This window comes from Equus quagga, chromosome 1 (genome assembly GCF_021613505.1).
Source record: "Equus quagga isolate Etosha38 chromosome 1, UCLA_HA_Equagga_1.0, whole genome shotgun sequence".
Lineage (NCBI taxonomy): Eukaryota > Metazoa > Chordata > Mammalia > Perissodactyla > Equidae > Equus > Equus quagga.
The window spans coordinates 167,518,592-167,539,644 of record NC_060267.1 but is presented as its reverse complement, the minus strand read 5'-3'; the positions used below and the strand labels follow the sequence as shown (position 1 = coordinate 167,539,644).

Sequence of the window (21,053 nt, the reverse complement as noted above, 5' to 3'; positions counted from 1 at the left end):
TTCACATTTGTTCCCTCCCTTTGTTTTGAAAAATATGGTTCAGATCTGAGAAGTCTCCTTACACACAAAGTAGACCTTGAGAAGTGAAATGTTAAAACTCAAATGTTTCATGAAATGTCATTTCTGTGTGATATCCTTGTAAAGGTAGCAGGATTCCAGAATGAGGAATTCAAGTTAAAATTAGGTCCTTTTGACAAATTCTTCTTGCTTCTTTTTATACTAGTGTGTTTAGAGCTCAACAGACTGTGACAGAGAGAATGCAGATACTAGCATCTGTCCACGGGGAGACAGTGAGGACTTATCAAGGGTTCACTGTGAATTTTAAATCCAGTGCTCACAAAGAGTTAAACACAAACTAATTTCCCCAAAATAGATCACTTAAAGGTCAGTTCATACGTTTAGTTTCTTTTGGTTTGTACTATGGAATCCCTTTTGGATCGCCGAGAAGACAGAACTGAATGCCTTTTCGGCTGATAGAGGTGATCCCTGGTTTTAGACCAAATGCCTTCCTGCAGACTGAATCTTAATTGAGCAGAGCCTTATAGGGCACATCACAGATGCTCTGTCCTCAGACTGGCACACACTGCAGCTTTCATCTGTCCAGACACAAGCAATACAGATGGGTAAGTGGGAAGGAAAGAAGAAATGGAGGGCTCTTCATTAGGCACGAGGGAATCAGCAGAAATAAGGAACAAAGGGGATGCTTATGTGGTGAAATATGTGAAGTGATTCACAAAGTTGAATGAAGCAAGAGAGCCTATGTGACCCTACTGCTCTTTACACTTCCCTAGGCAGGGGTAAGGATGAGCTCTGAATGCTTGGAATTAAGACAGCCCCTCCTCTGGCTGGGGTTAAGTGGGAGCCCTATGCACTCAGTGTAAGGCCACCCCTCAGGCAGAAGTCTGTGTGGAGACCTAGAACCCTGAGTGTTCCAATATCCACACTGCCTGCTTCCCCTCCCATTCCCTATATTCATAGGCTTGGGAATATCAGGACTCATTTCATCACACCTCTTATCCCTGTTAACACCACACACAATGAGACACCCAGGTTGTTTCTCATTTCTCATTCCGCCACCTTTTATGGCCACGTGGCCCCTTCCATTCCTTTTCTTGACCCTATCTCCCACCCGCTCCCAGTGCCTGAGCCCTTTTCCTATGCTGTCTGGAACTCACAGGCAGCCGTTAGTAAAATCCCCCATATCCTCAGCCTACTCTCTAAAAGCTCCCTCCATCTTCCTTCTCTAACTGGCTGTTCCCAGAGGATACTACTCCTCTACCCGCTAGGCCTCTCAAGCAGTTGAACCACAGGGCTTAGAGGTGAGGTGGGTGTCCTTGTTGCCTCTCTTTACCACATCTAGATCACTGTCCCTCCTTTCCTCTTCTGTAAAAACTCTAAACTTTGAATCACACAAAATCAGACCATACTACCCACCTCCCTCCATTCTGGGAAGATCTGGGCTCCCGGCTCCCTATCATTCTCCATCACTACTGTGGCCATGATTCTAGGTGAATTCAGTATCCACAAAGATGATGCTTCCAATACTCTGGCTTCTCAGTCCTTGTCTTCCACCCTAACTCCAAGGTCATGCACCAGTTCTTCTTTTTCTTTTTTTAAAGACTGGCACCTGAGCTAACATCTGTTGCCAATCTTTTTCTTCTTTTTCTCCCCAAAGCCGCCCAGTACATAGTTGTATATTCTAGTTGTAGGTCCTTATGGCTCTGCTGTGTGGGACGCCGCCTCAGCATGGCTTGATGAATGGTGCCAAGTCTGCACCCAGGATCCAAACTGGCGAAACCCTGGGCCCCCAAAAGCAGAGTGCACGAACTTAACCACTCGGCCAAGGGGCCAGCCCCACGCACCAGTTCTTAACTGAAATTCCTCCATGTTATTCTCCAACCACCACCATCTTCTGTCAGTTCCCTGCCTCTGGTACCCCAACTTCAGTGATCCCAGGGAGACCTGTGAGCCATTGATCCTACCACTTTTCACTTTCCCTCATCCTCCTCAGGTCTGGCCTCACCTCCTTAACCAGTTTAAATTCCACGTTCAACTGTCATAACCACTCCCTTCCTGAGTGGGGAGAGAGCACACCCTGAAAGCCCTCTCACCATGACGTGAACCTGCTCACCTAGCAAAACCACAACCTGGTTAACTTAATCACTCCACTCATTCTCATACAGGCCCAGAGAGAGGTGAAACACCCAACTCCACTGAATGCTCACACTCTAAATCCGTGACCTCCGGTGAGTCCTCAACACTCCTGGAGCAACTGGCCAAGGTCCCCAAAAATGCTGTCTCCAATCTTTCTCCTTCAATTCTCTCTTGAATCCACAGGGGAATAATAAAACTTTGTAGAAATGAATTGATTATTAAATAATGTCACCAGATTTTAGGCTGAAAGAATCTTATTTCTGTGAAAGCAAATTTTATATGAGACTTACTTCAAATTTCTAAGTCAGTATGTCCTAAGTTAGAATATATTTCCAAAGATTCCCCTTTGCAGAAATTCTTATAAAACCAAAAGCAGAGAAGGGATGGCTCAGTACATTGAAGACTTAAGCTCACTAACCAACTTCCTTTAAACCTACCCTGAGATTCTGTAGACCACGGACTCCCATCCCTCTGGCCCAAAAGAATGTCCATTAGCTGCAGACAGATGTTTTCATTCCCCAAGCTTACGGAAAATTAGGAAAATTTTAAATAACAAGATGTTAACATAGAATAAAATTACCAAAAACCCTAAAAAGGTTTCACAGTTACTCATTGTGCACTGGGTCAACAGGTTATGATTTTCCAATGTCAAAAAATACAATGAAGTTAGAGGAAAACATCTCCATAAGTAAAAGAAAAACTGGATTAAGGAATGATTAAGCACTAATTTTATTTGCAAAGCTAATAAATGACCTTTAGTTCTAGAAAATGCGTTCTCTGACTTTCTAGCACTGCCATGAAGAAGACTCAGTGTCCATGCTACCAAGTTTAAATCGCAGGTGTTCAGGATACCTAATGAATTGCCAATAAAATAAACTTCTAGTTTCTTTTAAAAATAAATGCCCAAACTGGTAGCAACACTCAGGTTAAACAGTTCCAGAGGTCCATAAAATTGTGCCAAAATATCTGATTCAATGTGAAGCACTCGATTTTCCTTTCATATCTGGGTAAACGCACAAGGTAAAATGCTAACTTTGATTACACACGCCATCATAAAAGCTCCCCTGAGCAGGTACTCACATATTCCACGCCACAGAACTACACACCTACTTGATATGGAATTGCCTTGAATTTTTCTAGACTTTAAGCTCCTAGGGAACAAAGACATTCCTCTATATTCCTATCACCTAGAGTCATAGTGTATACACAGCCACACTTAACAGATGTTCTATAAAGACAAGCATGCAGTCCTTTCCACCCATTTAACATGTTGCCTTATTTAGATGATGCCACAAATGCTTGATCAGTAGGGCCAAGCATGTTTTAAGTCTTGCTACGATTTTTAAGAATGAGACATGCTCGTGGTACAAACATTCAAACTACACAGCAAAATACCAAAACAAAAATAAAGGTCACTTGGGAAAAAATACTGCTAGGATTTTACTGAATACTCCTTATTTTTCATATACATACATATATACATTTACAAACAATTTTATACAAACTGGTTCATATTATTTACGTTGTTCTGTGATTAGAATTGTTTTAACTAATATATATGGATATCTTTCCATAAAAACAAAGAACTACTGTCCCTTTCTGTGATCAAAAACCCCTTTGAGAATCTGATGAAACCAGAACCACCCAGAAAAACGCCCTTAAACATAAAAATTTTGCAGATAATTTCACACAGTTCAAGAATTCATTAACGAGATGTGTGAACTTGCACAAATCATTTTCTGTATTTATGTTTCTCTGCAAACTAATGTAGAATGATAAAATATTTCTCTATCAGTATGAGCACCATACAGAACACCCACTATAGCAACAGTTTCAGTGGGCTCCCTCCAATTATCTTCCTTCTCAAGGACTCCATCCCCACTGTGTTGCTCCTTTTCCTATGCCCATCACATGAATAATTTGTGAGTAAACATGCAAAGAGGTGTTTTCTTTCGTGTTTGCCAGTTGGCGTGTCTGGCCAAGTTTACGTATGTAAAGAGGTTTGAAGAGCTGGGAAAGAATGTCAAAAAGACCTCTTTCTATTCTCTTCCCTCACGGCTCATCTCCGAGTCTTTTAAATTTATTCCGAGATTTTTAAATTTTATTTTATTGAAGTTCTTACTTGCTCATGACTTATCTTTTGGCCACTCTCAATTTTTTTAAATCCTGAGTCTTTAATTTTCACTAGTCTGTAGGACAAGGTTTAAAATAAAACTCTAATGAGTTCAGAGAAAATGAAAAAACTTATGAAGGACATTAACTATTGACAGGGTTGAGAGAAGCTAATAGAAGGGCAGCCAATAACTACTCTAGAAGGAGGTAAGATACTAAAACATTGTATACTGCTTCATAAGCAGCAAGGACGGAAACACATGGAAAGTTTTCTCATTATCAAAATAAAAGCAATAAGTATATTATCAAAATGTGAGCTATTTTTATAATAGCTAAGCCATGGAATCCAATGAAATTCAAGAACATTAAGGAACTTTAACGATGTATTTTCACAGCATTCTCACGAAATTCAGAGGAATGAACCCAAGACAGGGTAGAAATCTGGGTTACAGGCCAAGCTCTGCTATGCATGAGCTATTGACTAGCCTTGGGCAAGTCACTTCCCTTCTCTGGGTTGATAATCCTCACAAAAGCCTCCTTGGACCCTAAGGCAGCTCCCCATAGTGGGCTTCTGTAGCTCACAATACTTACAGCTCTCATCGGACTTTTAATTATTTGTTCAATGTCTATCTATCCTCTCCATTTGATGGAAAGCTCCATGTCTATTCACCCCAGACCCTGTGCTCCTTACACAGTGCCTGGCATGAAAGGGAGGGGTGGGAAAAGATGAAAAAAATAACTGAATCAATAACTTGATGATCAAAAAATGAGATGGTAAACCAGATGACCTCTAGGGTGTGCTTAGATGCTAATATACTAAGGGCACTTCTTCCTCTTCAATTTTATAAATGCCGAAGTTTAATTAGGTTAAAACATTTATGGATCACCTAACTTGAATGGAGACTTAAGCTTGGTCTTCAGGGAGAAAAAGGGTAGCCAAGGATACACGAGAATTAGGTCTTGTCCCTGCCCTTCAAAGAAACGGGTCTGGCTAGGAAAAAAAAAAAAAACCTGCATTAAACAACTAGGACAAAGGACTAGAACAACTTTAATGAAAACAATGACTTCACCAGTGTGATGGAGAACTCAAGTGATTAAGTGAGTGCTCTGAGTAAGAGGCGTTGGGATGACTCTAAATTATGAGAGTACACTATAGGGAGAGGTGAACTGACTCCTCTGCAGCCACACAGCCAATTCAAGTGAGACCTGATGGAAAGAAGCTAGGCCCCTTCCATCTCCTGGCAGTGAGGGAGAAAGGAAGCCCCTTAAGTCAAAAGTGGGGCTCATGTTCCTGAGCCTATAGGTTCTTCACAGGGTTACAAGAGAGGAAATGGTAAGATCCAGCTCAACAGACAAAGTCAGATATGGCCAAATCAATCCTACTACAGACTGCTTTGGCGGCATGAAGAATTTGGACCCATCTAGAAAAATAAGTGCTACTCCAGGGAGAACCAAGCAAGTGGTTATTGAATAAAAATATAAGAATGGTAAGTGAAGGGAATGAGTTAGACAGAATACAAGAAGTTATCAGTGCAATGAAACCCGTATAATTCTGATCTCTGCCATGTGCCTCCCACAGTGCAAGCAATATAAAGAATGCAAGAGAAGCCCATGGCATGATCCACGCCTGCAGAAGCCTCGTTGTCTAAGTGTGGAGATAAGTAATTGACGTAAAAATTCCAATAAGTAACAAAGTCTCCCAGTACCAAAATGTGGCCTCAAATTATAATACCCAAAGAAGCAAAGCTAGGTTAACAGGGAGGCCTGGAGCAGAAGTGTGACACGGGGCTTTGCCCTCGGCGTCTCTTAGTGTCCCCTTCTTGGGCCTCTCACCCCTCAGGAGCACTCCTCCCCTATCTCTTCCACCCTGGGCAGGAGGGCTGGTGGGCACAAGAGAGCAGCCACAACATTTAGAGGCCTGCCTTGCGGCCAAAGAAAAGCCAGGAAGGGAGCCCCAGACAGGTAAAACGTAGCAGAGAGAGCACATGTGATTGCAGCAGCCATTCTGAGGGTCGCACAGGGTGTGAGGTGAAGAAGAACAAGATGCAAGTCCTTCATCTTTCCTCAGGGGCAAACCCTTGGAGGGGCTGTGGAGCCTTCCTGGGCAGGGCCCGATCCCATCAGCTCTTCTTCCTAAATCCTGAGGGAGCAGGGGAGAGCTAGCAGGAAAAAAGTTCTGATTAGCCCAGAGGGCAGGAAATTGAGAAGTTTCTTTAAAAATGAAGGTGAGGTAGGCTATCCGACCTAACACAAGTCAACAAAGCAGGCACTTATTTGAGCTGCTGCACACCTCTCCTCCTATTTGCTTTTCTTATCCTGGTGCCTATAATTTAAAAACAAAAACACCTCAAAATAAATAGCTTAAAAAAATCCCACTTGCTCAGAGGCTGTATTTCTTGCTTCCTCTAACTGTGCACAGTTCTGTGAGGAAGGATACACAGCTGAGGCCCTGCTGTCTCCCCTTCAGAAGGATTAACAAGTAACTTAGTGCAACCCAGTCTCACAGTTGCCTGTTACCACCCTCCCTTTCTTCTCCCCTAAACACCCTCAGATACAGGCACTCTCTCCATCAGTGCTCATGGAGGGACAAGGTCAGGGGCTCCTGTTGCCTGCCTGTAAAACTTCTCTATTCAAAAAAGTTACACTAGATAATCTTTTTGATTATGAGAAAAAAAAAATCTACCTTAACTCTTCTCCAAAAGAGAGATCTGGGAAGAACAACATATTGTGACAGATCCTGTCATACCACAAAAATTCTCATGCTTTTTATATATTTCCCTCAAAAGCCTGAGGTAAAAAGGGACAAAATCAAAATTTAGACAACTGGTAAGGGTCTAATTAGAAACACATGAATAACCGAAGAACGCAGAAGAATCCAAGCAATTGTCCTTATGTCTCTCACCAATAAACTCATGAGCAAAAAACCAAAATTAATTCAATGAGAACCACGCATATGTAGATGAAATTACAGCCCATGCTAATAACTAAAAAAACCAAAGTAGAAAAGCAATACAAGCATTTAAGTTATCTTGAGTAGAAAAAAATGTAAAAGCTTTATTTTGTGCATGAGACAAGAAGGAAAATGGAGAAAAGGGAGGAAGAAAGAGTGAGAAGGGACAGGAGGAGTTAGGTTTTAAGAAACCAAGATTTATAGACCTAACATAGACATGAAGCAGAAAATCATAATGTAAAGAGAGCGAACAAAAGAAACACTGACACGCTTTCAGCTCCACAGTCAGAGAAGGCAGAGCTGCCAGGAGAGCATCACCATTGTTTGAGAACACTGGCAGGTTTATTTATGCTAAACATGTTATAATTGAGAATCAATATGGGGCAGAGTCTGCTTAAATGAACTCCAAGGGTTTGCACAAGCAATCCTGTTAATGTCATGTTCCATTTTATTAAATGATGTTTGGAATAAAAATCTTGTTGGTTGGGTCTTGGAAAACTTTATTTTAAAGAGAATACCTTATGACAGCTATAATTATAGCATTTGATCTCCATGATAAATCTTACTTTACATGAAAGGAAACAAACGCTGGGAAAAGAAATCAGCGCTCAAGTTTCTATAGAGTGGACTTGAAATTGCTATCAACTTCTGATGTGGGCAGATACACCAGGACACCGTGAGTGTCCATGAACATAATGATCACAATCATGGTGGAGGGAGGAGAATATATGTTTAGGTGCTTACTGATAGGATTAGGGGTACTGGGGTCTCATCAAAGAAAGATGTGGCTGGAGAAGGCATCAAGTGGCAGGCAGAGGACTGCTGATCAAGAACTGTGCTACAGACCAGCTCTGCAATTCTGATGGTCAGTAACTTCATCAGCAAGTCTATATGATGAGCTGACACGCAGAGCTCTGTGGTGGACAGGGAGAAAAAAGGACAGAGGCATGCAGTATCCAAGCAGCACACTCACAAGCATCCTATAAGGTAGATATAACTCCCACCCTACAAGTAAGAAAATTGAGGCTGAGAGAAATTAATCATCTTCCCAAAAGTCACATTTCTAAAAACTGATGGAGACAGGATGGAAATGAAGATCTGGTTACTAGGCCAAAGGTCTATCAATGCTACCAAACCAAATGGTCATTGAAAAAAATCAGACAGGGCATTCTATGCAGGGAGGAGAGAGTGGGACTAAGGACCAGTTTGAGTCAGAAGAAGTTTGTGTGTAGAAAGAGTAGAAAGGAAGCTGGAGTCAGACTATGGATAGCCTTCACGTCCAGTTAAGAAGCACTGTGCCCTGCAGCCAGCTGGGAACCAGAGAACTCTGGAAATAAGAGAAAGATGTAAGAAATGGGGCAAAAGGACTAAAGGATCTAAGCAAGGTAACAGGGTTAATGGAAGGAGGGAAAGACGGAAGCGCATTTGGAAAAACACTGGAAGGAACAAAAAGTTAAAATCAAGTACTACACTAACATGACATTTTGGTCTCTCAAAGTAAAAACATTCTTTTTTAAGTTGGGGGTCTCTAAATAATGTCCTATTGTTTAATGCTTGGCAATTATTTCACTAATGCCAATAATCAAAAATTTCAAAAGTGATCCAGTAAGTGTTCTTTCCAATGGAAAAGGGACAGCATTTGATAGCTAATGGAAGCATGTGCCCATCCGCCTTCTTCCTTGACCATGAAACCTCCTTTAAGGGGGTGTGCCGATAAGAAATGGGTCACATTTGACGTTATTACATCGGCCACAGCTTCACTTCTTTGAAAGGTGAAGGTCAAGATTTAATGACGGGCTTGGGAGGGAAAGAGCTAAGAAGGAACAATCACCCCTTCCTGTGGATCACTGGAAGGGCAGGGCAGCTCACCAGGGCTGGGGGCTTCAGTCCTGCCCTCAAGCATCTGTGCCCACAGTCCTTGCCCCCCAATGCACATCTGTCCCCCAGGAACCTCACAGGATGTGGCCTGTGGCAGGACAAAATCCCAGGATTCAGGATCCGGGGCTCTTGGCCATCTATCAGACCCTCTCAGCATCTCTTAACACCCTGGAGGGAACAGATGTCTTCACTGTCGCTACAGAAGCTTCATGGAGGGCTGCAAATTAATTCCTGATTCTAAGAACAAAATTAATTGTTTTATTTTTTAAAGTAAAAATTGCACATGCACAAATTTGGGTTACTTTATCTTTAGTTTACACTGTAAGATTAGTACTTCTTTAAAATTAAAATTGAAGATTTTAACCTGGCAACATGTGGTTCTCTATATACAAATCTTCCCGCTCAGAAGAAACACAGATATATGTTAAAACTAATTAGATACAATTCTATATTTTTCCCTCTCCTTCCCATTTAAAAAAAAAATTCAGTAGAGGAGATAGAGACCTTCACAGACTCAGAAGAGGAGAAACTGGGGCCAGTGATTCATCTCTGCTCTCTTCACCTCAGGAGCCAGCAGCTGAGGGACGAGGCTGATCCCGCTCACCCTTCAATAACACTGCAGTCTTTCCTCAACCAGCAGTTGCAGAAGCCCCGCTGAACTCTTCTGCTTCTTTCAACAAAAGCTGCATCTCTCTAAGGAAATACTGATTCTCTGTAGGTGGTACCACCATGCTCCAGCTGCTTAAGAAATGTGAGAGCCTGGACTGAATTCAGTGAACTGATAGGGTGTTTGTGCTGCCACAGATCACCCCACTCACAGCTGTGTGGGTCCATGGAGCCAGGACATCATTTTTACCGTGACTCAGAATCATAAATAAGGTCAGCGCCTCTTGCAACATGAGAATGCACTGCCTTGTAAAGTCACACTCAATCACTGGTTCAAATGAAGCTAACTCTCCAAAATCAGGGGTAAATGCACAAAACACACTCTAACACAAAACCTTTTTTAGTCTACTTTGTTAGGCAGTAATCTCCCAGATGACAACATCTATATGGAATTTATCTTTAGAGTAATAAGCCAAGTTATTTTTCTTTGTCAGAACTGGAATCTTACAAACCCAGTTGTTGAACAACACTTGTCAGAGGTGTCAAAACGTCTTTCAACATTTAGACAGCCACCTAGCCATTATTCCCGTAGGATACATGGGTGGCTGAGAGAATCACATTTGACAGATGCAAAAAAGAAGATAGTCATGTGGAAAATAGAACTCATTTCCCAATCATCCAGCCCAGAATTTCCCTACCAGTCGGCACTGGGATGTAGCCAGTCTTCTCAAAAGGATGGATTCAGGTGTTCTCACAATTGCTACTGAACACGGAAGCTTTGCAAATTATCTTGCAATTCTTTATTATACACATAAACCACAAAAACTGCTTATATTGATTCCAGGAGTTAAGAATTCAGGGTCCTTACACTAGAGAGGTTTCATGTTCTATCAGTCTACCCCACTGTTGCTCCTTTCTAGAGAAACTGCCAGGATCACAGTCCTTATTGAAGCCAATAGCCGTAGGCCACAGCTGTTTGGACCACAAGAGGGCATCCATACCCCTAAGATTTACTGGTATAAGAACTTTGACCAGTAGGGATGCTAGTTACTACAGAACTATCATATTCCTTTTTTTTCTTAGTCCATACACACATCATCAGTTAGGTTAGGGGACAATAACGGGAAGCAAGAACAGAAGGACATAAGGAGAGGAAGCCAAAATGGATATGCTGAGCCATGTTAATGGTAGTGAAGTAGAATATGAATTGACCAACCACTGTTAATGCAGACACATCCTGGAGTTGCAACAGACGGGAACAATCTTTCCGGTCCTGAGTGAGGTCCTGTCTCTGAGTTCTGGCCAGACTATGGCTCTTTCTCCTCCTAAAAGGACTCTGGGATTCTTCCCACACTTGGCCATGTGTCTGACATTGTTTTATTTTCTCACCCATCCTTATTTAAGCCTTCCATTTCTCGAGGTATCTTGAATGAGTTTCTGGTCTTATGATCAAAGACATTTATATGGACCCCATGGCAAGAGTCTGAAAGTTCTACACTTCTCTTTAACTATAAAACAATCTCAGATCTCCCATCTACACATAACCCCACAAATTTAGGGTCTACTTCACCCATATCTGTGATCACACAAAGAAAGGAAATGGCTGGCAAAGCCTATCTCCCTTAGATTGTTTTTAAATTGCTCTTGTCGAATTTTCTCTCCCACATCATTGCCACATGTAGACCACAATCTCCTTCCAGTGAATCAAGAATGAAGACGCACCATCCTACGGGAGCCTCAGTAATCTCTCCAACCTCAGTGGCACTGACAGATTCCCCTCTATGACTTCAGGTTGATTTCAAGTCTCGGGGTAATTTCTGCATTGGCAAAATCTGATTCTTCTGGTCCCCATAGAATAAAATTGGCTCCCAAGGCGGTTCTAGCGTTAGGAAAAGGTCAGGTCTTATCAAAAGTTAATGAGTCAGCCCCTCAGAGCACCTGCACCTTCCCCAACTCTAATTACTCCTGCCTCCTGAGAAAAAGAGGCCACTCATCCCTCTAGCAGCCGGTGATTCTCGATCGCAGGTTATTTGGAACTGTGGGGGGACATACTGGTTGACTCAATGACTTAGTCAAAATGATATGGTTATTTAGTGACCGGGGATGCTAAATAACAGACAGGAAACTTCCACACGATGATGAATCATTCTATCAAAATGCCAACAGCACCTCCGTTGAGAAACACAGGGCCCCCTCCATCATTTGAAGCAGACAAACGCAGGAAAAGGCTAACTGAAGAGAAGAGGACTAGGAGAACAAGCAATGCACCCCACAGAAGTGATCAGTCTCAGCCCCCCGCCACCACCTTCCCCTCACCTCCAGCATAATACTCACGGCACACAAACTCCTTCTTCTCATTCCCTCCACCACGCAAAACTATCTTGGGCTCAGTTAGATTTAAATTACAGCTTTTAAAAATTGCATCTTTATTGCCACATATTTTCATTTGTTCTAATTATAATTTCTGAGCAACTAATATTAGAAATAGTAATAGATAATATCAACTGAAAATTCTTCCATGTGCTAAAGGGCTTAATTAGTAAATCTGTGCTGTAATATATCTGTTGGAAAATTTGCTTCAGAGACTAATTCTTCAGGGGATAACTCCTCACAGGTTAAGCTTGTGAATTAATACCCTCTTATGAAACACTTTTCTGAACCATGCTGGGGCTTGGAAAAATCGGTGATGAAAATTCTCTCACCACCTCTCCAAGACTCTTTGTTAAGCCCTAAGCAATATCAAAAGGGACATCCTGCACAAACAAGCTTCACCACCGAGGGTCAGGGCGTGGAGAGACCAAATGGAAAGAGACAGCTCAGCAGCCTTGCACTAAAGGACAAATATTTTAGAGGCAGTGCACTCGATTATGTCAGAGAGACAAGCCCATGGCACTTTCTGGAACAGATAGATGCCACAGCCGGGTAAAAAGTTCAGTAAGTTACACTCACAGACTGCATAGCTCCCCAGGACGGAGAAGTCCAAAACGCAATTCTGTTTTATACGAGGTGAGGTCTTGTTATAACAAGAGCAGTTATCACTACAAATGTGGATTTCCGACAAATAGGGTCCTTACGGACTAAAGCAGTGCTGTCCAACAGAATCTCCTCTGATGATGGATGTGCTCTGGGTCTGTGCTGTCCAAGAGAGTAGCCACTAACCACATGTGGCCACAGAGCACTTGAAATGTGCCAGTGCACACATGGAACTGAATTTCCAATTTTATTTAAATTTTAATTAATTTGAATAAAAATAGACACACGTGGCTAGTGACTACTGAGTTGGATAATGCAGGATAAGGCTTAGACCATGGTTTGGGAAAATGATCTAAGAGGTTACCACAAGAAAACCTTACATATTTTTTGACCATCTGGAAAAATACTTTCTCAGTGCCCTCTCCACTGCAAACATAAAGACAAAATTCGTAAGCTGTTACAATATCAGAAACCATGAGAGCAATGCTTCTCAAATTTTAGCATCCACCAGCCTCACCTGGAGGTCTTGCTAGAACACCGACAGGCCCACTCCCAGAGATTCTGATCCAGCAGGTCTGAACATTTCAAACAAGTACCCAGTTGATTCGGATGCCAATGGTCCAAGGCCACACTATGAGTAGCGCTAGAATAAAACCTTCAACATTCAAACACCAGCACCTCCATCAAAGTGGAGATTCCTTCACTTGTCACCTTTCTGCTACACTAAAGTGTCTCTTTTTCCAAGGTACATAGTATCCTTCTCAAACGTTCTTATAAGTTTTGCTTAAAGCTATGATTATAAATGTATAACAGAATGTAAATAAACAAGGCTAACTAAGATGGCTTCTCCACATGAGATCCAAGACAGAGTGTATTTGTCGTAAATTTTGTGAGTGTTCTAATAATTACAGGGACCAGAAACACAGCACAGCTGGACTCAACCCTAACAGGACAATTCACATCCAATTCCGGCACCAGCCCTTAGAGTCAACTGAGGCTTTCTATGAAAATAACGTGATGACTTCAGGTCCAGGTCAGAGCCACAGCCTCTTCCAACAGTTCTAGAAGAGTTATCAAAAGAACATGTGTCATATTAAAGCATTTTACTTATCACTCCAAGGGCATAACCTCCTTCCACGTTCCCAAACAGAAGAAACAAACATGAAGGTGCTAGAATAAAAACAGATTTCTCCAAACATTCTCTGGTCTTTATTGTATTACCTGCAAAATCTGTTCTAGGATCAGCAGTCATTTGGGAAGATATTCTTCTTTTGAGGGTTACTTCTTTATGTCCTTTGGTCTAACTACATGAGTCACTTTAACATGAAAAGATGACCCCATCAAAAGCAATTTCCTTGGCTGCTCTTCGGAACAGCCTTCTTTCTGCTTCCTCCACACTCCCCTCTCCTAACTTTCACAAAAAAGCTTTCATCCAGAATACACTGTTGGAATGAACCAGAAGAAGAGCAAATAAAATCAGAATCCAGTACTGCCCACCATTCCCATACCACTAACCATTCGCCCGTCTCCAAACTCTCACTGTTCTCAGTTACTGCCTTCACAAGGATTAAGAGTGATCCTTGGGTCCTAGAAATTTGGGGAGACAGGTATCGTTTCCTAGCATTTATAGAGCCCCCAGGTAGTCACACAGCACTGTGTACATCACTTCCTTAGGCTACTGAGTTATTAATGCTGTGTCTACTTCACAGACAGGAAAACTGTACTAAACTGAGGCTAAATGATTAAGATACAGTCGCAGAGAAACTCAAAGCAGGATTAAATCATTGCACTCCTTCAGCAGTGGTTCTCAACCAGGGGCAATTTTCCCCCAGAGGACACTGGCAATGTCTGGAGACATTTCTGATTGTCACAATTGTGGGGGGAGTGCTACTGGAATCTAGAGGGTAGAGGCCAGGGAGGCTGCTAAACATGCTACAATGCACAGGGCAGCCCCCACCACAAAGACTTGCCTGGCTCAGAATGTGAACAGTGCCAGGATGAGAACCCCTGCTCCTCTGGCATTTCTAGGATGACTTTTTGTGGCCCCCTAATCAATAGTTAAAGAATTGCTCCCTCTACAATTTGATCCTTGTACAGTATTTGCACCGAAACATACCAGTCGAGTGCTATTTCTGGCATGCTAGGCTCTTTAGTTACTTTTAAAATAGAAGATACATGGGAGCCACAGAGGAAAATGAGGAAAGCTAGCAAAGACCAGGTCCTTTCCTTTAAGGAGAACACTTAGCAAAGAACAGGTCCTTTCTTTAGCAACCTCCAGGTGCTGAGCTATGGTCTGGGTCCGGCTGCTCACCTGGACTCTTCAGTTGCTGACGTGCTCTGCAGCTGCCTTTTCTCTGCTTTGCTTATCTCTAAGCACGTACATCACTCCAGAGCAGCAATGATGTATGCTTATGGGAATCTCCAGAGATCTACAGCCCCTAATTGTCTATTTTGTTCAGTAAATTGAACTCATTACTGAGCCATGGGAGGCATCGAAGGAGATCAGCCTTTCTGGATGCCCTCTGTCTGAGCCTGGGTAATGGGACATTATCTGGCAAGTATTGAAATGAGCTGCTTAAAACAACCCTCCATCCAGTTTTTCAGTGGAGTACTTTTTTAACCTCCCTCTTTCCTAACCAACTTTAGCTCTGCTTACATTTGTATTAATTATAATTTTCTCTTCAAGGAGTCTGGTTTTAGTTTACGCTCTAGAAGCTGGAAGCTCAGAAAGGATGTGATGTTCTTCCCACCCTTCTTTCCTGAACCTGCACCTGTACTCTGAGAAGGGCACACCAAACCAAGTGAATTTCTCCTCCTGGTCTCAAAAATCTTCAGCACAAATGAAAATCTAAAGCCTACTTTGATTATAATGCTCCCAATGCCCACACCCATTGCACTAGGGACTGTGAATAGTCGAGGAGTGAAACGACATGTGACTTCCAGTGACAGTGGATAAAATAAAATGGAAAGGGCAGAGCCATGTGTTTGCTAGTGCTATTAGCCACCAAGGTGGGACTCATCAACTCTCTGGAAAGCTGTTTTATTCCCGGGAAAAAAGTGATTAATGAAGGAAAAGTTAAGCAAAGTGATCCATGGAAGAGGATGCTAGAAGAGGGGAATAGGAGCCAGCAGAGCTAACAATATGATATGGCTACAAGAAAAAGACAATCAAAGGCCCTGTTCCCTTCTTTACAGTATATCTCAGGAGGACCCAACACCTCCTCCCATGTCAATCACATCCCATACAAACTCACTAAAAATTCCTGTGTTGAACTATTTCCTTGCACAGAATCCACCCCATCACCCTCATCACAGTTTTCATAACTGTTGATTTGCGTGGTGTCTATAAGTTGAATCAACAAAGGCTTTGGGAATCTTTCACAGACAGGGCGCCCCACTGCACTGACTCCAAGAGGCTGGTGAGACAAGAGCCTCTATGACTTAGTAAAACCAGAAAAAATAAAATCAGAGAATGCCTTTGACTTACCCTGGAGTAGAGGGTGTGAGAGCCTTCAAACGCACTTACATCCTCACAACCCATCAGCTCTGCTGCTTTTCACCACTCACTCACTTCTGCATGTTGGATTACGACCAATCGATCACCAACTGCCAAAGAAGAAAAATGAATGTGTTAGGCCAAAGGATCTACAAGCTGAAGTCCCAAGCCACTGGTCAAGCGAGTTTGTTAGAGTCGGATAAGTGTTTAACAAGTAGACCCAAATGCACATGATACCTCAAGCTCAATAAAAGTTTATTTCTGGGTCCTGTATACATATGGACAGTGGACAGGTCAGTCAGTAGAGTGGCCCTCCACAACGCACTGATGCAGGCACTCAGGCTGACAAAAGTCCTACCATCTACAAAACAATTTCCAAGCTTATCCTAGGAGTCCTCTCCATTCCAGCCAGCCAAGAGTAGAAAACAGCATGGAAGAACTCACATGGCACACGCTCTCTCTTTTTGTGTTCTTTTCCTCAAGTGGATCACAACACTTTTCCATTTCCACTAACGTTCTGTTGGCTAGAACTCAGCCACATAGCCACAGCTAAGCCAATGGGCTGCTGGGCAGCTAGCAGTCAGTCTCTATCATACAAGGCTGGCTCTAGCCCAACCAAGAAGACAGCATTAGGTTTAGAGTTCTGGGTGAGACACTAGCACCGTAACCTTGACTTAGTTACTTAACAACTCTAAGTCTTGGCTTCCTGGTCGTCTTCTCTGTAAAACACCCTGCCTCCCTCATAGGGTCAATGTGAGACTCAAAATGAGACAAAGCAGCCCTTCTCAGACTTCAATGAGCGTGCATAATTTCCAGGCATCTTGATAAAATGCAGATTCCGACTGAGCAGGTTCTGAGCGAGGCCTGAGATTCTGCATTTCTAGCAAGTTCCCAATGTACCATCGCTGCTGTTCTCTGACCACACTTTAAGTACAAAAGAGAGAAAGAATTAGAGAATATTTTTGTAAACCACAAAGTGATTTGCAGATATAAAGAATTATCCTGGCATCGACTTTAACTGATTATAAATGAATTCCCAACTAGTCAGCATTTTTAGGATATATTTAGTTTAGGGACCAGATACAATTTCACAGGGTCACAGGATTCTGAAAATGGAAAGAATTTAAGTGGTCACGACTCTCTCCTCTGATTTTCCAAACAAGGAAACAAACTCAGACAAGTCAATGATGCCCTCAGAATCTCACATAACTCAGCAGTGTGCTGGGATTCAAATGCAGAAATTTGACTTTCTGTTATTACATAAACTCAACTGATAACCTTCCAAAGAAGGGTAATTTTTATTCTTCTGCTAAAGGAAGAACAAATACTATCCTGGCCCATACCCAAAGAGGTACCAGAAGGTGGCATTCACTAGGTTGGGTCACCATGGTACCAAATGTAGACAAGGTGTCACAGGACAGCCATCAAGAGATTTCAAGTAGATGTTCTTGAACATTGTGACGAACACAAATTAACTTCGGTACACCTTCTGGTAAAAACAAGAATTTTTATTTTCAATATGTACAAACTGAATCACTCCTATTTGGAGATAATTTGAAAAAGAGAATTTTGGATTTCAAATAGAAAAGGGAAATAAAATAAGCAGCCAAGAAGGAGCAGCCGTTTCTGTGGTAAACCCTGGGGACAAAATCTTGAAGAGACTCAAGACTTTCTCCCCCTGACGTGTAAATTATTTTGCATCTTCGCGATCATCATGGGTCCTAGGAGTTTATAGTAAAATGTGAAATGTAGGACCTCTGAAGTGAAAGAGAGGAGTCAGAAACCCCAAGTCATGAGTCAGAAAGGCACTGACTATCTGAAACTCAAACCAGACTGGGGGAGAGGGAAGCCTCTTAGTATGCATGTCATCTCCAATAAAGCAGCGTGAATTTGAAAGTGTTTTAGTGAAACTACAGAGTACTTATTGAGCGAGGAAAGATGAATGGAAATCAATACTTGCATATCCATTATTAATTTAAGATGGGTAAAATGCTATTATTAGCATCTTCATTTAGCATGTAATTTTAAACATTTTAATAAAGATTAAATGTTCTAAGAACTTCTACAGGTTTACTTCTGTAGTCCACCCCCCAAGCCTTTTCCAGCACAGTGTCTTTAGCTTCTCAAAAATTCTCCCATCTTGGCAATTTTCCACAACCTACTCTAGAATTTTTACCCTATTTTTGTGCCATGGACCTCTTTGTTGAAGCCAAAGGACCTCCTTCTCAGAATGTTTTAAATGTGTAAGATAAAATATATAAGATTACAAAGGAAGCCAATTACATAGAAATACTCCTCTATCTACACAGACCTCAGAGTTCCAGGACCCAATTTAAGAACATCTGATTGGGGAATGACTCTTCTAGGATGATGAAAGCTTTCTCTTACAGGAAACAGTATGCAGAAAAGTTTTAAAAACCCAGAGAGGCACAGTAAAGAATCATCAAAATCAGTCAGTGAAGAATGAGCTGCAAAGAAAAGCCCGACCTTGAATTTCTGCCCAAACTCAATGCTATTCATACTGTGGCTTTAAAATCCTCCATTAAGGAATTACTCAGGATTTTCTTGGCTCCAGCCCTGTAGACGCAGCATATTCTGAGTCCTGATTGCAGGTGAAGAAAGGCAGCATTGGAGGAGAGAAAACTGAGATGAGTCCGAGCTTGGGTCCTAGTTCTCTAAGTAATTCACTGCCACTAACTAGTTGTGTTAGCTTGGTCAAGTCAATCAGCTCTGAATTGAAATTCCCTGTCTATAGAATAAGAAGGTTGAGTTAAATTATCTCTAGGGTTTCTTCCGACTCTGAATCATTACAATTCTGAGACAATACACAATCATTTCTCCAGGAAGAAATATTAGTGAGATTTCTTTTTACCCCAGGCTCACAGTATGAAAATACCTTCTAGATGAGAATTTTTCACAGGCTTCAGAAATACCTTATGAGCATCACCTAGCCATAGAATGATTGCCTCGGAAGGGATTTTAAGAGACATGCGCCACCTCAGCGATCCCAGTGACCAGGTGAGGAAATTCAGGTTCAGAAAGGCAAGGAGATTTACCTGAGGTCACATAACAAGGCAATGTTAATGGACTGTTGTGACTACTGCCATATAGCACCGGCAGGATTTTAGGATTCGGCATTGGCAGTGAAAACCAGCTCAGCAGTTCACTTGAAGAGAGACACAAATAAACCTCAAACAAGCTGAGCCATAGGATGGGAAGAGCACAAGGAAGCAGGTGACTGGGGTAATGACACCAGAGGCAGCGTCCTATCCCTCAGGCAGGGTCAAAACTGAGGCCTCCACATACACTGTAACCATTTAACCACTGGCCACAGCACCCACCCCCTTAAATATCATGGCTGCAAAATCCATCTCGAAGAGCAGTTAAGAACAAAGAACAGCTACTTCAAAAGAGGGGAGTGGATGAATGAATCCTGGCTAATAAGGTCAATAAAACCAAAGTGCAAGATTTGGATTGTTAATACTGTCTTGAAAGGACAGCATTTAGCTAAGAAAATCTTAAAATACTTGTTAGGAATTTTCAAGTTTTAGAAGAAACTGATTCAGAATAACTTTGACCCACCTTCTGTGGATAGCCCTAAAGTACAGTAATTACTTAACCAGCATTATTTTTACTAATATGCTCACCACTATCTTCAGAGCATATAATTATTGGATATTGACCAGGTTTAAAAGTCACATGTAGGGGCCGGCCTGGTGGAAGAATGGGTTCACAGGTTCGGATCCCAGGCATAGACCTACACACCGCTCATCAAGTGATACTGTGACAGCATCCCGCATACAAAACAGAGGAAGACTGCCACAGATGTTAGTTCAGCGACAATATTCTTCAAGCAAAAAGAGAAGAGTGGCAACAGATGTTAGCTCAGGGCCAGTCTTCCTCACCAAACAAATATATAATAAATAAAATAAAAATTAAAGAAATAAAAAGATTAAGACCAAAAATAAGTCACAGGTATATTTCCATCGTCCCCTCTACATGTGTAGACTAGTTTTACATGCAAAGAAATAAAAACTATGAAGTTGTTGGGAATTTTGATCAGACCATAATTTCAACCTCATGTTCAATTAACAACATGTATGCCAAGTGTTTTCAAAACCTGGGCTATGATGTTTAATTGTCAGTTTACCCTCTGCCTTCTCCCCTACACACACCCAACAAAGTAATCACATTCATTCCTCAATCCCCACAACACACGTTATTCCCACCTTACATGAACAGTTCTGGCTTTGGCAACTATTTTTTTCAGATACTTTTTGACTGAGAGCTGACACAGCCTTTCAAAGTCCTCTAGACTAGAGGCGACACACTGGTCTGCCAGCTCCCTAGTTCACCTCCTCCAGGAATTCCCAGAGACAGCAGTGCCATCTACTGGTAGGGAGGGCACAACTTGTTTTCTGGAAGCCTGTGGGTGACTTGAGCCAAGGAGCTGAAAGAATGGGAGCCTAGATTTGTGTCTTTGTCAGCCTTTCTTTTCCAGAGCACATTACAAGCATATAACAGATACTGACAATCTGAGACAGAGAACCGCCACAGGAGCCTCCATCGTGAAGGGCAGGTCCTCTGGAAGCCATATAAAGCCCCGCCAGCCTAGCCACTAACGAGGCAGCTCTGCGTGGAAATGCCTCCTCAAGGCTCCAAAGGCAAGCAGCAGAGCCTCACTGAATTAAACTTGTCCTGGCTCTCTTCTCCCCCCAGTGCTTCTGTATCAGGTGATCTCACCCATGTCCCCATCTGTGGCAATGTTCTCCAGTTCTATCTTACAGTAAGTGTCCTGGGGAAAGTGCCCAGACCCCTCTCAACGTGAAGGCTCTTATATTTACACAATGTGACACAGATCCTGCTCAAAGGACACTACTGCTT

At 42.2% G+C, this 21,053-nt stretch overlaps 1 protein-coding gene across 3 annotated transcripts in view; it reads right to left on the bottom strand.

The window, feature by feature from the left end:
* The window catches only part of TMEM108 (transmembrane protein 108), a 326,361-nt gene that overhangs the window by 303,052 nt on the left and 2,256 nt on the right, over positions 1-21,053 (bottom strand). For all 3 annotated transcript variants that reach the window (XM_046641533.1, XM_046641530.1, XM_046641531.1), the window contains exon 2: positions 16,161-16,279. The gene's annotated coding sequence lies outside the window, so the exon portion shown is untranslated. The remainder of the gene's footprint in view (positions 1-16,160; positions 16,280-21,053) is intronic.